Raw genomic sequence first — 21,662 nt, 5'->3', positions numbered from 1 at the left:
GCACATAGAACTACCTATACAATCCACATATCAAGCAATAACAAAATTGTCGGCGTTTCGACCCCGAGGTCACTGGACCGACGAGTAAAATTGCCGTTGCGTGCCCCAGCCCAGATGGGTTGGCGCGAGATGAAACACAAAGGAGGAAAAGATTGTGGCTCGTGTTATCCTGCGCCAGGGAGGATGTGCTTGCAGTAGGGGTTACAAGCGTTCGCGAGAGAGAGAGCCGGTTCGTCAGCCCGTCCTCCCGCGCGACCACCCTCTCGCATGAGGACCCTGAACCTTCCTTTTATAGATGTAAGGAGAAGGTCCAGGTGTACAATGAGGGTGTAGTTATGTGCTAACGTGTCCGGCAGAGAGGTGCCAGAACCCTGTGTACATGCCAACGTGGCTGTCGGAGAGGTGCTAGAGCCCTGTGCACACGGTGTCGTGGCCGTCGGAGGAGCGCTTGAGCCCTGTAGAAGCACAGCTGTCGGGGCTGCTGGGACCTTGCTGACGTCTCCTTGCTTTCGTAGGGGATTGAGAACCGCCGTCGTCATGGACGCATGCGGAGAGCCATCATTACTTGTTACCGGGGTGAGCCTGGATGGGACGCCGGTCTTGTTCCCCCATAGCCTAAGCTAGCTAGGGATAGGGTAATGATGTACCCCCTGTGGCATGGTCGGTCCGAGCCCGAGGTCGGGCGAGGCGGATACTCCTCCTGAAGCCGAGGCTGGGGTCGGGCGAGGACGCGATTCATCCCGAGGTCGAGGTTGAGGCCGAGCCTGGGGTCGGGCGAGGCGGAGACCACCTTCCGAGGCCGAGGCGGGGGCCGAGCCCTAGGGTCGGGCGAGGCGGAGACCACCTTCCGAGGCCGAGGCAGGGGCCGAGCACTAGGGTCGGGCGAGGCGGAGACCTCCTCCTGAGGTCGAGGCCCGAGGTCGGGCGAGGCGGAGCTTCCTGTTGCGCCTGAGGCTGGACTCAGCTGCTGTCAACCTCACCCTGGCGGGTGGCACAGCAGTCGGAGAGAGGCGAGCGGCGCTGTTTTCTTGTCAGGTCGGTCAGTGGAAGGGCGAAGTGATTGCGGTCACTTCGACCTTGCCGACTGAGGCACGCGTGTCAGGATAAGGTGTCAGGCGATCCTTGCATTCAATGCACCTGCGATATGGTCGGTTGGTGAGGCGATTTAGCCAAGGTTGCTTCACAACGAAGCCTGCCCGAGCTGGGCTGCGGGCGAGTCGAGGGTGCGCCCGTTGCTTGAGGAGGCCCTCGGGCGAGGCGTGAATTTGCCTGGTGAAAGGGAAATGTGCCCTTTGGCCATTTCAAAGTATTTTTGGTGATTGAGTGTCAACACAAGTGTTTAAATGTGAATCTATGCCCATGGATGAACAAAGTGCAAATCACAAGTAAAGGTATGTTTCTAAGCCTTAGTACATTGGTTTTGTGTACTAATATATTTATCTAAGTGTTAGAAACAGAGAGAAGAAGAAAAGGAGATTGTTGGCTGTGTACAGCCAACAGGCTGTCCAGGCTGCCTCGACCTGAAGACGCCGCTCTCGGGAATTTGCCGACGGCGTACGGCTAAAATTCACCGGACTGTCCGGTGTGCACCGGACTGTCCGGTGAGCCAACGGTCGGCCGAGCCAACGGTCGGCCGCGGAATCTGCGCGCGACACGTGGTCTGGCCAACGGTCGGAAGGAGGCACCGGACTGTCCGGTGTACACCGGACTGTCCGGTGCGCTAGATCTGCAACGGTCGGCTGCGCTGTTTAAGGAAATAAATCGGGCACCGGACAGTGTCCGGTGTGCACCGGACTGTCCGGTGCGCCCGATGACAGAAGGCAAAGATGGCCTTCCAGATTTGTTCTCAACAGCTCCTAGCTGCCTTGGGGCTATAAAAGAGACCCCTAGGCGCATGGAGGGAGACACCAAGCATTCCTTGAGCACTCTTGATCACTCACACATCAATATTGCACACTTGTTCGATATTCTAGTGATTTGAGCTCCATTCTAGTGTGCTAGTCTCTTGAGCTCAAGTCTGGGTCTTGTGTGTGCGTATTCGCTGTGATCTTTGTGTTGTGTGTGAGTTGCTAATCCCTCCCTTGCTCCGTGATTCTCTGTGAACATCTTTTGTAAGGGCGAGAGGCTCCAAGTTGTGGAGATTCCTCGCAAACGGGATTGAGAAAAGAAAAGCAAGAACACTGTGGTATTCAAGTTGATCATTGGATCACTTGAGAGGAGTTGAGTGCAACTCTCGTCCATTGGGACGCCACAACGTGGAGTAGTCAAGTTTTTGTACTTGGCCGAACCACGGGATAACCACCGTGTCATCTCTGTGATTGATTTCTTGTGGTTATTGTGTTTTGACTCCTCTCTAGCCACTTGGCCATACTTGGGTTAAAACTTAACAAGTTTTTGTGGCTTAAGTTTTGAAGTTTTACAGGATCACCTATTCACCCCCCCTCTAGGTGCTCTCAATTGGTATCGGAGCCGTTCTCTTCAAGAAAGGGACTAATCGCCCGAAGAGATGGATCCTAAGGGGAAGGGAATCGTGATCAACGACAAAGAAAAGGAGTCCTTCGTCAACGAGCCAAAAGATGATAAATCCAACGACTCTGGCTCGGGCCACAGACGTAAAGATGGGAAGAAGAAGAAGACAAGGCGCATCAAGGAGATCGTCTACTACGACAGCGACGAATCTTCCTCTTCCCAAAAGGACGACGACAACGACTACAGGAAGACGGTCAATTCAAACTTTTCATTTGATTACTCTCGTATTCCAAATAATTCGAATTCGCGTTTGCTTTCCATTCCTCTTGGCAAACCTCCACACTTCGATGGGGAGGACTACGGATTTTGGAGTCACAAAATGCGTAGTCACTTATTCTCTCTCCATCCAAGCATATGGGAGATTGTAGAGAATGGAATGAAATTTGATAGCTCGGATAGCCCTATGCTTATAAATGAACAAATCCATAGGAATGCACAAGCTACTACTGTTCTCTTAGCATCTTTGTGCAGGGAAGAATACAATAAGGTGAGCGGCTTGGACAATGCCAAGCAGATATGGGACACCCTCAAAATCTCTCACGAGGGCAACGACGTCACCATGCTCACCAAGATGGAGTTGGTGGAAGGCGAACTTGGGAGATTCGCTATGATAAGGGGAGAGGAGCCAACCCAAACATACAACCGGCTCAAGACCCTTGTCAACAAAATAAGGAGCTATGGAAGCACGCGATGGACGGACCATGACGTCGTCCGCCTAATGCTAAGGTCCTTTACCGTTCTTGATCCTCATTTGGTGAATAATATTCGTGAGAATCCCAGGTACACCAAAATGTCGCCCGAAGAAATTCTTGGAAAATTTGTAAGCGGGCGGATGATGATCAAGGAGGCAAGGTACGTCGATGACGCGTTGAACGGTCCAATCCACGAGCCTCAACCCATTGCTCTCAAGGCATCGAGAAGCAAGGAGGCACTACCAAGCAAGGTGGCGCAAATTGAGGCGGCCGGGCTTAATGATGAAGAAATGGCTCTCATCATTAAGCGCTTCAAGACGGCGTTAAGGGGTCGCAAGGAGCATCCCAACAAGACCAAGACGAAGGGGAAGCGCTCATGCTTCAAGTGTGGTAAGATTGGTCACTTTATTGCTAATTGTCCCGATAATGATAGTGACCAGGAAAAGAAGAGTGGAAAATGGGAAAAGAAGAAGAATTACAAGAAGGCAAAGGGCGAGGCTCATATTGGAAAGGAGTGGGATTCGGATTGCTCCTCGTCCGACTCCGACAACGAAGGACTCGCCGCCACCGCCTTCAACAAGTCATCCCTCTTCCCCAACGAGCATCACACGTGCCTCATGGCTAAGGAGAAGAAAGTAAGTACTCGAAACTCTACTTATGCTTCTTCTAGTGAGGATGAGTCTAGTGATGATGAAATAGACTATTCATGCTTATTTAAAGGCTTAGATAGATCTAAGATTGACAAAATTAATGAATTGATTGATGCTTTAAATGATAAGAATAGGCTACTAGAAAAGCAAGAGGATCTCTTGTACGAAGAACATGATAAGTTTGTAGAGGCTCAAAAATCCCTTGCATTAGAAATTAAGAGAAACGAAATGCTTGCTTGTGAATTGTCTACATGCCATGATTCAATTTCTAAATTAAAGAGCATTAATGATGACTTAAATACTAAACTAGTAGAAGCACAAAAATCCAACTCTTGTGTTGAACATGTTGAAATTTGCACTAGGTGTAAGGATGTTGATATTAATGCTTGTAGTGAACACTTAGTTTCCATTTCAAAATTGAATGATGAATTAGCTAGTCTTAATGCCCAACTTAAGACTAGCAAGAGTGAATTTGAAAAACTAAAATTTGCAAGGGATGCCTACACTATTGGTAGACACCCCTCAATTAAGGATGGGCTTGGCTTCAAGAGGGAAGCCAAGAACTTAACAAGCCATAAGACTCCTATCTCCACCAAGGAGAAAGGGAAGGCTCCTATGGCTAATAGTGTTAAGAAGAATCATGCTTTCATGTACTATGATAGGAGATACTCTAGAAATGCTTTTAGAAGTAATGATGTTTTTGATTCACATGCTTATGACTCTTATGCTATGACTACTTCTAGTTCTCATGTTATGCATGGTAGAAATGTGTTTAGAAGAAATGTTGTTCACCAAATGCCTAGGAGAAATGTAGTTCATAATGCTCTTAGGAAAGTAGTGAATGATCCTTCCGAAATTTATTGTGCTCTAAATGCTTCCTTTGCTATTTGTAGAAAGGATAAGAAAATTGTTGCTAGGAAGTTAGGGGCAAGATGCAAGGGAGATAAAACTTGCATTTGGGTCCCTAAGAATATTTGTGCTAACCTTGTAGGACCCAACATGAGTTGGGTACCTAAGTCCCAAGCCTAAATTTGCCTTGCAGGTTTATGCATCCGGGGGTTCAAGCTGGATTATTGATAGCGGATGCACAAACCATATGACGGGGGAGAAGAAGATGTTCACCTCCTACGTCAAGAATAAGGATTCCCAAGATTCAATCATATTCGGTGATGGGAATCAAGGCAAGGTAAAAGGGTTAGGTAAAATTGCAATCTCTAATGAGCACTCTATCTCTAATGTGTTTTTAGTAGAGTCTCTAGGTTATAATTTGATATCTGTCAGTCAGTTATGCAACATGGGGTACAACTGTCTATTTACAAATATAGATGTGTCTGTCTTTAGAAGAAGTGATGGTTCACTAGCTTTTAAAGGTGTATTAGACGGCAAACTTTATTTAGTTGATTTTGCAAAAGAAGAGGCCGGTCTAGATGCATGCTTAATAGCTAAGACTAGCATGGGCTGGCTGTGGCATCGCCGCTTAGCACATGTGGGGATGAAGAACCTTCACAAGCTTCTAAAGGGAGAACACGTGATAGGTTTGACTAACGTGCAATTCGAAAAAGATAGACCTTGTGCAGCTTGTCAAGCAGGTAAACAAGTGGGAGGAGCACATCACAGCAAGAATGTGATGACCACTTCAAGACCCCTGGAGCTGCTGCATATGGACCTCTTCGGACCCGTCGCCTATCTGAGCATAGGAGGGAGTAAGTATGGTCTAGTTATTGTTGATGACTTTTCCCGCTTCACTTGGGTGTTCTTTTTGCAGGATAAGTCTGAAACCCAAGGGACCCTCAAGCGCTTCCTCAGGAGAGCTCAAAATGAGTTCGAGCTCAAGGTGAAGAAGATAAGGAGCGACAACGGGTCCGAGTTCAAGAACCTTCAAGTGGAGGAGTTCCTTGAGGAGGAAGGGATCAAGCACGAGTTCTCCGCTCCCTACACACCACAGCAAAATGGTGTGGTAGAGAGGAAGAACAGGACGCTAATCGACATGGCGAGGACTATGCTTGGAGAGTTCAAGACCCCCGAGCGTTTTTGGTCGGAAGCCGTGAACACGGCTTGCCACGCCATCAACAGGGTCTACCTTCACCGCCTCCTCAAGAAGACGTCGTATGAGCTTCTAACCGGTAACAAACCCAATGTATCGTACTTTCGTGTATTTGGGAGCAAATGCTACATTCTAGTGAAGAAGGGTAGAAATTCTAAGTTTGCTCCCAAAGCAGTAGAAGGGTTTTTATTAGGTTATGACTCAAATACAAAGGCGTATAGAGTCTTCAACAAATCATCGGGTTTGGTTGAAGTCTCTAGCGACGTTGTATTTGATGAGACTAATGGCTCTCCAAGAGAGCAAGTTGTTGATTGTGATGATGTAGATGAAGAAGATGTTCCGACGGCCGCTATACGAACCATGGCGATTGGAGAAGTGCGGCCACAGGAACAAGATGAACGAGATCAACCATCTTCCTCAACTATGGTGCTACCCCCAACTCAAGACGATGAACAGGTTCATCAACAGGAGGCGTGTGATCAAGGGGGAGCACAAGATGATCATGTGATGGAGGAAGATGCACAACCGGCACCTCCAACCCAAGTTCGAGCGATGATTCAAAGGGATCATCCCGTCGACCAAATTCTGGGTGACATTAGCAAGGGAGTAACTACTCGTTCTCGATTAGTTAATTTTTGTGAGCATTACTCTTTTGTCTCTTCTATTGAGCCTTTCAGGGTAGAGGAGGCCTTGCTAGATCCGGACTGGGTGTTGGCCATGCAGGAGGAGCTCAACAACGAACTTCAAGAGAAATAAAGTCTGGACGCTGGTACCTCGTCCGAAGCAAAATGTTGTGGGAACCAAGTGGGTGTTCCGCAACAAACAGGACGAGCACGGGGTGGTGACGAGAAACAAGGCTCGACTTGTGGCAAAAGGTTATGCCCAAGTCGCAGGTTTGGATTTCGAGGAGACTTTTGCTCCTGTGGCTAGGCTAGAGTCAATTCGAATCTTGCTAGCATATGCCGCTCACCATTCTTTCAGGTTGTACCAAATGGATGTGAAGAGCGCTTTCCTCAACGGGCCAATCAAGGAAGAGGTGTACGTGGAGCAACCCCCTGGCTTCGAGGATGAACGGTACCCCGACCACGTGTGTAAGCTCTCTAAGGCGCTCTATGGACTTAAGCAAGCCCCAAGAGCATGGTATGAATGCCTTAGAGATTTCTTAATTGCTAATGCTTTCAAGGTTGGGAAAGCCGATCCAACTCTTTTTACTAAGACTTGTAATGGTGATTTGTTTGTGTGCCAAATTTATGTCGATGACATAATATTTGGTTCTACTAACCAAAAGTCTTGTGAAGAGTTTAGCAGGGTGATGACGCAGAAATTCGAGATGTCGATGATGGGCGAGTTGAACTACTTCCTTGGGTTTCAAGTGAAGCAACTCAAGGACGGCACTTTCATCTCCCAAACGAAGTACACGCAAGACTTGCTAAAGAGGTTTGGGATGAAGGACGCCAAGCCCGCAAAGACGCCGATGGGAACCGACGGACACACAGACCTCAACAAAGGAGGTAAGTCTGTTGATCAAAAAGCATACCGGTCAATGATAGGGTCTTTACTTTATTTATGTGCTAGTAGACCGGATATTATGCTTAGCGTATGCATGTGTGCTAGATTTCAATCCGATCCTAAGGAATGTCACTTAGTGGCGGTGAAGCGAATTCTTAGATATTTAGTTGCTACGCCTTGCTTCAGGCTCTGGTATCCCAAGGGGTCTACCTTTGACTTGGTTGGATACTCAGACTCCGACTATGCTGGATGTAAGGTCGATAGGAAGAGTACATCGGGGACGTGCCAATTCTTAGGAAGGTCCCTGGTGTCATGGAATTCTAAGAAACAAACCTCCGTTGCCCTATCCACCGCTGAGGCCGAGTATGTTGCCGCAGGACAGTGTTGCGCGCAACTACTTTGGATGAGGCAAACCCTCCGGGACTTTGGCTACAATCTGAGCAAAGTCCCACTCCTATGTGATAATGAGAGTGGCATCCGCATGGCGGAAAATCCTGTTGAACACAGCCGCACAAAGCACATAGACATCCTGAGAGCACCTAGAGGGGGGGGGGGTGAATAGGTGATCCTGTAAAACTTCAAAACTTTAAGCCCCAAAACTTGATTAGGCGTTAGCACAGTTTATGCCAAGTGGCTAGAGAGGAGTCAAAACACAATAACCACAAGAATTCAATCACAGAGATGACACAGTGGTTATCCTGTGGTTCGGCCAAGTACAAAACTTGCCTACTCCACGTTGTGGCGTCCCAACGGACGAGAGTTGCACTCAACTCCTCTCAAGTGATCCAATGATCAACTTGAATACCACGGTGTTCTTGCTTTTCTTTTCTCAATCCCGTTTGCGAGGAATCTCCACAACTTGGAGCCTCTCGCCCTTACAAAAGATGTTCACAGAGAATCACAGAGCAAGGGAGGGATTAGCAACTCACACACGACACAAAGATCACAGCGAATACGCACACACAAGACCCAGACTTGAGCTCAAAAGACTAGCACACTAGAACGGAGCTCAAATCACTAGAATGTCGAACAAGTGCGCAAGATTGATGTGTGAGTGATCAAGAGTGCTCAAGGAATGCTTGGTGTTTTCCTCCATGCGCCTAGGGGTCCCTTTTATAGCCCCAAGGCAGCTAGGAGCCGTTGAGAGCACATCTGGAAGGCTATTCTTGCCTTCTGTCGTCGGGCGCACCGGACAGTCCGGTGCACACTGGACACTGTCCGGTGCCCGATTTGTTTCCATAAAAAGCGAAGCCGACCGTTGCCGACCGTTGCAGATCTGGCGCACCGGACAGTCCGGTGCACACCGGACAGTCCGGTGCTCCCTTCCGACCGTTGGCTCGGCCACGTGTCGCGCGCTGATCGCGCGGCCGACCGTTGGCCCGGCCGACCGTTGGCTCACCGGACAGTCCGGTGCACACCGGACAGTCCGGTGAATTTTAACCGAAGTCGCCGGAGAAAAACCCGAGAGCGGCCTCTTCGGCCGAGGCAGCCTGGCGCACCGGACACTGTCCGGTGCACCACCGGACAGTCCGGTGCCCCAGACCGAAACAGCCCCTTGGCTGTACACAGCCAAGTCTTCTCTTCTCTTCTTTTATCTGTTTCTAACACTTAGACAAATATATTAGTACACAAAACCAATGTACTAAGGCTTAGAAACATACCTTAACTTGTGATTTGCACTTTGTACATCAATGGGCATATTTTCACATTAAGCACTTGTGTTTGCACTCAATCACCAAAATACTTAGAAATGGCCCAAGGGCACATTTCCCTTTCAATCTCCCCCTTTTTGGTGATTTATGCCAACACAACATAAAGCAACTAGAACAAGTGCAAAATCACTTCAAATAAAAACTGACTTTGAGTTTTATTCAATTTTGGCATATATGGATCATCTTTTGCCACCGCTTGGTTCGTTTTTGCAAATCAAACTCACATCTCTATCTCTAAGTCAAACACACATGTTGAAGCATAAAAAGAGTCATTCCAAAAGAGATTGATCAAAGATTTCAAAAACTCCCCCATAATCAACACTTCTCCCCACAAGAAGCCAACTTTTGAACATAGAGACAATAAGAGACAATAAAAGCTTTTGACAAAACAAAAACTCTATTCTACTATTTTCAAAATTTCTCAAGTGGTAGATTCTCAAGTGGTAGCTGATCCATTTATCACTTTGGCCTTTATTTTCTCCCCCTTTGGCATCAAGCACCAAAATGGGATCAATCTTGGCCCCTTAACCCCATTGCCTCACAAAAATCTTCAATTAAGATCAAATGGCAATAAGAGTTCATGAGATGAACTTGGAATTGGTTACCCTCTCATCGGAGTGCAGTGGAAGTCTTTCATGGTCCAAGTCCACCTTTTCCCTTTCAATTCTCCTTCGAGACTAAGTCAAACAAACTCAAGCATATGGTTAGTCTCAAAGGGTCAAGTTGTAACACATCTCCCCCTAAAACTGTGCATCACTTTGCAACGGACTTGTGAGGTCCAGGGAGTGTTTGTACAACTTGAGCACCACAATAAACAACAAAATGCAAAATGAACATGATCAAAGGCATAAACACATGTATGCTACAATTCAATCCAAGTTTCGCGAATCTAAGACATTTAGCTCACTACGCAGCCTGCAAAAGGTCTTCTCATCTAAAGGCTTGGTAAAGATATCGGCTAGCTGGTTCTCGGTGCTAACATGAAACACTTCGATATCCCCCTTTTGCTGGTGGTCTCTCAAAAAGTGATGCCGGATGTCTATGTGCTTTGTGCGGCTGTGTTCAACAGGATTTTCCGCCATGCGGATAGCACTCTCATTATCACATAGGAGTGGGACTTTGCTCAGATTGTAGCCAAAGTCCCGGAGGGTTTGCCTCATCCAAAGTAGTTGCGCGCAACACTGACCTGCGGCAACGTACTCGGCCTCAGCGGTGGATAGGGCAACGGATGTCTGTTTCTTAGAGTTCCATGACACAAGGGACCTTCCTAAGAATTGGCACGTCCCCGATGTACTCTTCCTATCGACCTTACATCCAGCATAGTCGGAGTCTGAGTATCCAACTAAGTCAAAGGTAGACCCCTTTGGATACCAGAGCCCGAAGCAAGGCGTAGCAACCAAATATCTAAGAATTCGCTTCACCGCCACTAAGTGACATTCCTTAGGATCGGATTGAAATCTAGCACACATGCATACGCTAAGCATAATATCCGGTCTACTAGCACATAAGTAAAGCAAAGAACCTATCATTGACCGGTATGCTTTTTGATCAACAGACTTACCTCCTTTGTTGAGGTCGGTGTGTCCGTCGGTCCCCATCGGAGTCTTTGCGGGCTTGGCGTCCTTCATCCCAAACCGCTTTAGCAGATCTTGCGTGTACTTCGTTTGGGAGATGAAGGTGCCGTCCTTGAGTTGCTTCACTTGGAACCCAAGGAAGTAGTTCAACTCGCCCATCATCGACATCTCGAATTTCTGCGTCATCACCCTGCTAAACTCTTCACAAGACTTTTGGTTAGTAGAACCAAATATTATGTCATCGACATAAATTTGGCACACAAACAATTCACCATCACAAGTCTTGGTAAAAAGAGTTGGATCGGCTTTCCCAACCTTGAAAGCATTAGCAATTAAGAAATCTCTAAGGCATTCATACCATGCTCTTGGGGCTTGCTTAAGTCCATAGAGCGCCTTAGAGAGCTTACACACATGGTCGGGGTACCGTTCATCCTCGAAGCCAGGGGGTTGCTCCACGTACACCTCCTCCTTGATTGGCCCGTTGAGGAAAGCGCTCTTCACATCCATTTGGAACAACCTGAAAGAATGGTGAGCGGCATATGCTAGCAAGATACGAATTGATTCTAGCCTAGCCACAGGAGCAAAAGTCTCCTCGAAATCCAAACCTGCGACTTGGGCATAACCTTTTGCCACAAGTCGAGCCTTGTTTCTCGTCACCACCCCGTGCTCGTCTTGTTTGTTGCGGAACACCCACTTGGTTCCCACAACATTTTGCTTGGGACGAGGCACCAGTGTCCAAACTTCATTGCGCTTGAAGTTGTTTAACTCCTCTTGCATGGCCAACACCCAATCCGGATCTAGCAAGGCCTCTTCTACCCTGAAAGGCTCAATAGAAGAGACAAAGGAGTAATGTTCACAAAAATTAACTAATCGAGATCGAGTAGTTACTCCCTTGCTAATGTCACCCAGAATTTGATCGACGGGATGATCCCTTTGAATCATCGCTCGAACTTGGGTTGGAGGTGCCGGTTGCGCTTCTTCCTCCATCACTTGCTCATCTTGCGCTCCCCCTTGACCAAGTGCCTCCACTTGAGGTACCTGTTCGTCATCTTCGGTTGGGGGATGCACCATAGTTGAGGAAGAAGGTTGATCTTGCTCTTCTTGTTCCTGTGGTCGCACATCACCAATCGCCATGGTTCGTATAGCGGCCGTCGGAACATCTTCTTCATCTACATCATCAAGATCAACAACTTGCTCTCTTGGAGAGCCATTAGTCTCATCAAATACAACGTCGCTAGAGACTTCAATCAAACCCGATGATTTGTTGAAGACTCTATATGCCTTTGTATTTGAGTCATAACCTAACAAAAACCCTTCTACAGCTTTGGGAGCAAACTTAGAATTTCTACCCTTCTTCACTAGAATGTAGCATTTACTCCCAAATACACGAAAGTACGATACATTGGGTTTGTTACCGGTTAGTAGCTCATACGACGTCTTCTTGAGGAGGCGATGAAGGTAGACCCTGTTGATGGCGTGGCAAGCAGTGTTAACGGCTTCCGTCCAAAAGCATTCGGGGGTCTTGAACTCTCCTAGCATCGTCCTTGCCATATCGATGAGCGTCCTGTTCTTCCTCTCTACCACACCATTTTGTTGTGGTGTGTAGGGAGCGGAGAACTCGTGCTTGATCCCCTCTTCTTCAAGGAACTCCTCCACTTGAAGGTTCTTGAACTCGGATCCGTTGTCGCTCCTTATCTTCTTCACTTTGAGCTCAAACTCATTTTGAGCTCTCCTGAGGAAGCGTTTGAGAGTCCCTTGGGTTTCGGACTTTTCCTGCAAAAAGAACACCCAAGTGAAGCGGGAAAAGTCATCAACAATAACTAAACCATACTTACTTCCTCCTATGCTCAGATAGGCGACGGGTCCAAAAAGGTCCATATGCAGCATCTCCAAGGGTCTTGATGTCGTCATCACATTTTTGGTGTGATGAGAGCCTCCCACCTGTTTCCCTGCTTGACAAGCTGCACAAGGTCTATTTTTTTCGAATTGAACATTAGTTAGTCCTATCACGTGTTCTCCCTTTAGAAGTTTGTGAAGATTCTTCATCCCCACATGTGCCAAGCGGCGATGCCACAGCCAGCCCATGCAAGTCTTAGCCATTAAGCATGCATCTAGACCGGCCTCTTCTTTTGCAAAATCTACTAAATAAAGTTTGCCGTCTAATACACCCTTAAAAGCTAGTGAACCATCACTTCTTCTAAAGACAGACACATCTACATTAGTGAATAGACAATTATACCCCATGCTGCACAATTGACTAACAGATAGTAAATTGTAACCAAGAGACTCTACTAAAAACACATTGGAAATAGAATGCTCATTGGAAATTGCAATTTTACCTAACCCTTTTACCTTGCCTTGATTCCCATCACCGAATATGATTGAATCTTGGGAATCTTTATTCTTGACGTAGGAGGTGAACATTTTCTTCTCCCCCGTCATATGGTTTGTGCATCCGCTGTCGATAATCCAGCTTGAACCCCCGGATGCATAAACCTGCAAGGCAAATTTAGGCTTGGGTCTTAGGTACCCAACTTATGTTGGGTCCTACAAGGTTAGCACAAATCTTCTTAGGGACCCAAATGCAAGTTTTATCACCTTTGCATTTAGCCCCTAACTTCCTAGCAATTATCTTTCTATTCTTTCTACAAATTGCAAAGGAAGCATTCAAAGCATGATATATTGTAGAAAATTCATTTACTACTTTCCTAGGAGCATTATGAACAACACTCCTTCTAGGCACATGATGAATAGCATTTCTTTTAGGAACAACATTTCTCCTAGTAACATTTCTATCATACACATTAGAGGAACTAGGAGCAAACATGGCATGAGAATCATGAACATATGAATCAAAAGCATCATGACTTACATTTCTAGTTTGTCTTCTTTCATGATACAAAAAGGCATGGTTCCTCTTAGCACTAGTAGCCATAGGGGCCTTCCCTTTCTCCTTGGCGGGAATGGGAGCCTTATGGCTTGTTAAGTTCTTGGCTTCCCTCTTGAAGCCAAGTCCATCCTTAATTGAGGGGTGTCTACCAACCGTGTAGGCATCCCTAGCAAATTTTAGTTTTTCAAAATCACTTTTGCTAGTCTTAAGTTGAGCATTAAGACTAGCCACTTCATCACTTAATTTTGAAATGGAAACTAAGTGTTCACTACAAGCATTAACATCAAAATCCTTACACCTAGTGCAAATTGTAATATTTTCAACATACGAGTTACTTGCTATTTCTAGTTTAGTAGTTAAATCTTTAATTTCACCTTTTAAAGAAGAAATGGTTTCATTACAAGTAGAAAGTTCACAAGAAAGTATTCCATTTCTTTTAACTTCTAGAGCAAGTGAATTTTGAGCACTAACAAATTTATCATGTTCTTCATATAAGAGATCTTCTTGTTTCTCTAAGGTTCTATCCTTTTCATTTAAGGCATCAATCAACTCATTAATCTTAGCTATCTTAGTTCTATCCAATCCCTTGAATAAACTAGAGTAATCAATTTCATCCTCACTAGATTCATCACCACTAGAAGAATCATAAGTATTAGCATTACGAGTGATTACCTTCTTTTCCCTTGCCATGAGGCAAGTGTGATGCTCGTTGGGGAAGAGAGCCGATTTGTTGAAGGCGGTGGCGGCGAGTCCTTCATTGTCGGAGTCGGACGAGGAGCAATCCGAGTCCCACTCCTTGCCTAGATGCGCCTCGCCCTTTGCCTTCTTGTAATGCTTCTTCTTTTCCCTCTTGTTTCCCTTTTCCTGGTCACTATCATTATCGGGACAGTTAGCAATAAAATGACCAAGCTTACCGCATTTGAAGCATGATCGCTTCCCCTTGGTCTTAGTCTTGCTCGGCTGTCCATTGCGACCCTTTAGCACCGTCTTGAATCTCTTGATAATGAGGGCCATTTCTTCTTCATTAAGACCGGCCGCCTCAATTTGCGCCACCTTGCTAGGAAGCGACTCCTTGCTCCTCGTTGCCTTTAGAGCAATGGGTTGAGGCTCGTGGAGTGGACCGTTCAATGCGTCGTCAACGTATCTTGCCTCCTTGATCATCATCCGCCCGCTCACGAATTTTCCAAGCACTTCCTCGGGCGTCATCATCGTGTACCTGGGATTCTCACGAATATTGTTCACGAGATGAGGATCAAGAACGGTAAAGGACCTGAGCATTAGGCGGACGACGTCGTGATCCGTCCAACGCGTGCTTCCGTAGCTCCTTATTTTGTTGATAAGGGTCTTGAGCCGGTTGTAGGTTTGAGTTGGCTCCTCTCCCCTTATCATGGCGAATCGTCCAAGCTCGCCCTCCACCAACTCCATCTTGGTGAGCATGGTGATGTCGTTCCCCTCGTGAGAGATCTTGAGGGTGTCCCATATCTGCTTGGCATTGTCCAAGCCACTCACCTTATTGTATTCTTCCCTGCACAAAGATGCTAAGAGAACAGTAGTAGCTTGTGCATTTCTATGAATTTGTTCATTTATAAGCATAGGGCTATCCGAGCTATCAAATTTCATTCCATTCTCCACAATCTCCCATATGCTTGGATGGAGAGAGAATAAGTGACTACGCATTTTGTGACTCCAAAATCCGTAGTCCTCCCCATCAAAGTGTGGGGGTTTGCCAAGAGGAATGGAAAGCAAATGCGAATTCGAACTATGTTGAATACGAGAATAATCAAATGAAAAGTTCGAATTGACCGTCTTTTTATAGTCGTGGTCGTCGTCCTTTTGGGAAGAAGAGGACTCATCGCTGTCGTAGTAGACGATCTCCTTGATGCGTCTTGTCTTCTTCTTCTTCCCATCTTTTCGCTTGTGGCCCGAGCCCGAGTCATTGGACTTGTCATCCCTTGGCTCGTTGACGAAGGACTCCTTCTCCTTGTCGTTGATCACAATTCCCTTCCCCTTAGGATCCATCTCTTCGGGCGGTTAGTCCCTTTCTTGAAGAGAATGGCTCTGATACCAATTGAGAGCACCTAGAGGGGGGGGTGAATAGGTGATCCTGTAAAACTTCAAAACTTTAAGCCCCAAAACTTGATTAGGCGTTAGCACAGTTTATGCCAAGTGGCTAGAGAGGAGTCAAAACACAATAACCACAAGAATTCAATCACAGAGATGACACAGTGGTTATCCCGTGGTTCGGCCAAGTACAAAACTTGCCTACTCCACGTTGTGGCGTCCAAACGGACGAGAGTTGCACTCAACTCCTCTCAAGTGATCCAATGATCAACTTGAATACCACGGTGTTCTTGCTTTTCTTTTCTCAATCCCGTTTGCGAGGAATCTCCACAACTTGGAGCCTCTCGCCCTTACAAAAGATGTTCACAGAGAATCACAGAGCAAGGGAGGGATTAGCAACTCACACACGACACAAAGATCACAGCGAATACGCACACACAAGACCCAGACTTGAGCTCAAAAGACTAGCACACTAGAACGGAGCTCAAATCACTAGAATGTCGAACAAGTGCGCAAGATTGATGTGTGAGTGATCAAGAGTGCTCAAGGAATGCTTGGTGTTTTCCTCCATGCGCCTAGGGGTCCCTTTTATAGCCCCAAGGCAGCTAGGAGCCGTTGAGAGCACATCTGGAAGGCTATTCTTGCCTTCTGTCGTCGGGCGCACCGGACAGTCCGGTGCACACCGGACACTGTCCGGTGCCCGATTTGTTTCCATAAAAAGCGAAGCCGACCGTTGCCGACCGTTGCAGATCTGGCGCACCGGACAGTCCGGTGCACACCGGACAGTCCGGTGCTCCCTTCCGACCGTTGGCTCGGCCACGTGTCGCGCGCTGATCGCGCGGCCGACCGTTGGCCCGGCCGACCGTTGGCTCACCGGACAGTCCGGTGCACACCGGACAGTCCGGTGAATTTTAACCGAAGTCGCCGGAGAAAAACCCGAGAGCGGCCTCTTCGGCCGAGGCAGCCTGGCGCACCGGACACTGTCCGGTGCACCACCGGACAGTCCGGTGCCCCAGACCGAAACAGCCCCTTGGCTGTACACAGCCAAGTCTTCTCTTCTCTTCTTTTATCTGTTTCTAACACTTAGACAAATATATTAGTACACAAAACCAATGTACTAAGGCTTAGAAACATACCTTAACTTGTGATTTGCACTTTGTACATCAATGGGCATATTTTCACATTAAGCACTTGTGTTTGCACTCAATCACCAAAATACTTAGAAATGGCCCAAGGGCACATTTCCCTTTCACATCCGGCATCACTTTTTGAGAGACCACCAGCAAAAGGGAGATATCGAAGTGTTTCATGTTAGCACCGAGAACCAGCTAGCCGATATCTTTACCAAGCCTCTAGATGAGAAGACCTTTTGCAGGCTACGTAGTGAGCTAAATGTCTTAGATTCGCGGAACTTGGATTGAATTGTAGCATACATGTGTTTATGCCCTTGATCATGTTCCTTATGCATTTTGTTGCTTATTGTGGTGCTCAAGTTGTACAAACACTCCCTGGACCTCACAAGTTCGTTGCAAAATGATGCACATGTTTAGGGGGAGATGTGTTACAACTTGACCCTTTGAGACTAACCATGTGTTTGAGTTCGATGATTTAGTCTCGAAGGAGGATTGAAAGGGAAAAGGTGGACTTGGATCATAAAAGACTTCCACTGCACTCCGATGAGAGGGTAACTTATTCCAAGTTCATCTTTAGACTCTTATTGCCTTTGTATTCCTATTGAAGATTTTGGTGAGGCAATGGGGTTAAGGGGCCAAGATTGATCCCGTTTTGGTGCTTGATGCCAAAGGGGGAGAAAATAAAGGCCAAAGCGATAAATGGATCAGCTACCACTTGAGAGATTTTGAAAATAGTAGAATAGAGTTTTTGTTTTGTTAAACTAGAGTTTTTGTTTTGTTAAACTCTTTTATTGTCTCTCCTGTCAAAAGTTGGCTTCTTGTGGGGAGAAGTGTTGATTATGGGAAATAGGGGGAGTTTCTGAAATCTTTGATCAATTTCTTTTGGAATGACTCTCTCTATGCTTCAACGTGTGTGTTTAACTTAGAGATAGAGATTTGAATTTGATTTGCAAAAACAAACCAAGTGGTGGCAAAGGATGATCCATATATGCCAAAATTGAATAAAACTCAAATTTATTTTTATTTGAAGTGATTTTGCACTTGTTCTAGTTGCTTTATGTTGTGTTGGCATAAATCACCAAAAAGGGGGAGATTGAAAGGGAAATGTGCCCTTTGGCCATTTCAAAGTATTTTTGGTGATTGAGTGTCAACACAAGTGTTTAAATGTGAATCTATGCCCATGGATGAACAAAGTGCAAATCACAAGTAAAGGTATGTTTCTAAGCCTTAGTACATTGGTTTTGTGTACTAATATATTTATCTAAGTGTTAGAAACAGAGAGAAGAAGAAAAGGAGATTGTTGGCTGTGTACAGCCAACAGGCTGTTTCGGTCTGGGGCACCGGACTGTCCGGTGGTGCACCGGACAGTGTCCGGTGCGCCAGGCTGCCTCGACCTGAAGACGCCGCTCTCGGGAATTTGCCGACGGCGTACGGCTAAAATTCACCGGACTGTCCGGTGAGCCAACGGTCGGCCGAGCCAACGGTCGGCCGCGGAATCTGCGCGCGACACGTGGTCTGGCCAACGGTCGGAAGGAGGCACCGGACTGTCCGGTGCGCTAGATCTGCAACGGTCGGCAACGGTCGGCTGCGCTGTTTAAGGAAATAAATCGGGCACCGGACAGTGTCCGGTGTGCACCGGACTGTCCGGTGCGCCCGATGACAGAAGGCAAAGATGGCCTTCCAGATTTGTTCTCAACGGCTCCTAGTTGCCTTGGGGCTATAAAAGAGACCCCTAGGCGCATGGAGGGAGACACCAAGCATTCCTTGAGCACTCTTGATCACTCACACATCAATCTTGCACACTTGTTCGATATTCTAGTGATTTGAGCTCCATTCTAGTGTGCTAGTCTCTTGAGCTCAAGTCTGGGTCTTGTGTGTGCGTATTCGCTGTGATCTTTGTGTTGTGTGTGAGTTGCTAATCCCTCCCTTGCTCCGTGATTCTCTGTGAACATCTTTTGTAAGGGCGAGAGGCTCCAAGTTGTGGAGATTCCTCGCAAACGGGATTGAGAAAAGAAAAGCAAGAACACCGTGGTATTCAAGTTGATCATTGGATCACTTGAGAGGAGTTGAGTGCAACTCTCGTCCATTGGGACGCCACAACGTGGAGTAGGCAAGTTTTTGTACTTGGCCGAACCACGGGATAACCACCGTGTCATCTCTGTGATTGATTTCTTGTGGTTATTGTGTTTTGACTCCTCTCTAGCCACTTGGCCATACTTGGGTTAAAACTTAACAAGTTTTTGTGGCTTAAGTTTTGAAGTTTTACAGGATCACCTATTCACCCCCCCCTCTAGGTGCTCTCACCTGGGACTACTGTTCCCACCCGAGGCTGGGCTCGGGCGAGGCGAGATCGCGTCCCTTGAGTAGACGGAGCCTTGACCTGAATTGCGCCCATCAGTCTCTGCAGCTTGTGCTGATGGTGATTATCAGCCGAGTTTAGGAGTGTTGGGGGTACCCCTAATTATGGTACCCGATAAAAATATAAATGACAAATTGGTAAATGAGATGATACTTGAAGTAGGTGCTTAATGGTGTTGATATACAAAAGCTTTGCATAATATGAGGACTCACACAAGGCACAACATAGAATTACCCATACAAATCACATGAGGTTTTGTTCGGTTATTTAAATTTCATGTGAATTGGTATGTATTGGCATGAATTAGTATGAATTTTGACTTGATATGGATTTAAACCGACTCAATATCATCCAATCCAAATGGATTAATATTAAAATGAACAAGCTCTAACGTGCATTACAAGAGCATAAAAGAAAATTAAGGTACTAACGTCATCTTGATTCTCTTCATTTCTTAGTATTTAAAAATGAAATGAGATGAAATGTATTTTATATTATACTCCACTACTACTTATCTGGAGGCCAGAGAGCTAGTACACCTTGATTCCGGTGTTGATGAGCCTGGCCAAGCTATACCCTAGCAATGAAAACGGATGGATACCCAAAACGGGTACCGAATACGGGTATCAAAATAGGATGAATTTTTTAATATGGATATAGATATTTTTTTGTTAGGACGGATACGAGTGCTATACGTATGTTAAACTCCCAAATACGGGTAGAATACGAAACTACTAATACCCGATAAATACCCATGAACCCGAGTAGAATACGGGTACCCATCAAGGTCCAAAGTGGTGATTGTCGGTGTGTGTCTGTGTCGGTCCTTTGTATGATGCGGCTTGGGCAGTTAGTCGGGCGGGCGCTGAGCCTGCTCTCTAGTGGTGGCCCATCTCTAGAATAGTGAAATCCGTTGGGGATGACCTTTTGGCCGGTCTGTTCATTGCGGTTTAAATCCAACGGCTTCTACTTTTTCTACGGTATTTTATCTCTATAAATTATAACTGCAGTAGTCCGAACGACTTTAATCCAGCCACATCACCGCATTAGGTAAGGCTGGCCGCTTGTTATCTTCTCAGCTGTAAAATTATTTAGGGCTTGTTCGGTTATTCCCAATACACATGGATTGGATGAGATTGAAAAAAAAATTAAGAAGAAGTTTGACTTGTTTGGGATTCAAACATATCCAATCTCACTCAATCCACATGGATTGAGAGCTAACCGAACAAGCCCTTATGTATTGTTTACCACATTAGCTTCGTTATTGACACATCGTTAGATGGTCCCATTGGTGGCTTTTGTTACCAGTGATGCATTCAAACTGTCTACACACAGGATGTGCACACCATCTAAAAATCTCTGCTTGTCTATTTCGTCACATTATTCGCCATAAAGTCCACACATTAGCATGCTTACGCAATGGTTTCAGTCAGGGCATTTGAGCGCAAAAGCACGATGAAAAATGAGATCAAAGCCTACATGATTATTTAAAGCCTACATGATTATTTGAGTTACTTATTATTTATTGACTTGCTCATAACACTTCACTTGCTATTTGGAACCGGAGGGGGTAGAGGGTTTACATGATTATGTATATTACTAGATATATACCCGTGCGTTGCAACGAGGGACACTTGTGCACGCATAGGTTACTATTTAGTGATGCTATCAATAATCAACTCAGCAATCATAACAAACATCGAAATATGCCATTTCGAACAACCAAAATTGGCTCAATGCCACTATTAACTGAAATAGGCAAATCCTAAGTTGATAATACATGATATGACGATATACCATGGCCTCCATATAACAATTTTGCATTGTAGGGTGAAAAATAAAAAAGGAGATCCTAAGCCTATTGAAAGAGGATGGTGAGTTGTGATTATCAAAATTATTTTAGCACACAAATATGGACCTCTTATCTTTTATGTTGTGGAAAATGTGTTGTGGCATGATTTCTACATTACTACATAAAGACAAGTAATATAACAATATTCAACTCATCTAAAGACGAATTCTCTAGATGCAGTCAGAGCAACTGAAGTTGTACGCATTCAAATTCAGGATTTCCTTACATAGACCATGAGGCAACCATATAATTTTTATTGGAGAGCATCTCGCAACATTTAGATCAAACAATCAGTACCATTTTTTGCATATATAGATCAAACAACTGTGTTAGATTGTTCAAGCAAACTGTTAACTAATATGAATCTACATGTGAGGTTCTCAACTACATAGTTTTGTGGACCGGGGACATGCTCAGTTGGGCGAACCATCGTGCTAACGTTGATGTCGATAGAATTCACCATAGCTCAGTTGACAGAAGAGACAAAGTACAATCCCAGTCGAGCACGCGAGTCAACTCGTTAGAGAACATTTTGCTGCCAGTGAGTCTATTTTGAGGAGCGACTGGTACACTAAGGCTACTGGCACCTCCGGTACGACGCTGTTGGTAAAACTTATTTCACCCTCCTATAGGAAAGGGAAGAGACAACATTCTTTC

This window comes from Zea mays, chromosome 4, assembly GCF_902167145.1.
Source record: "Zea mays cultivar B73 chromosome 4, Zm-B73-REFERENCE-NAM-5.0, whole genome shotgun sequence".
Classification (NCBI taxonomy): Eukaryota; Viridiplantae; Streptophyta; class Magnoliopsida; order Poales; family Poaceae; genus Zea; species Zea mays.
This window is presented reverse-complemented; position numbering follows the sequence as displayed.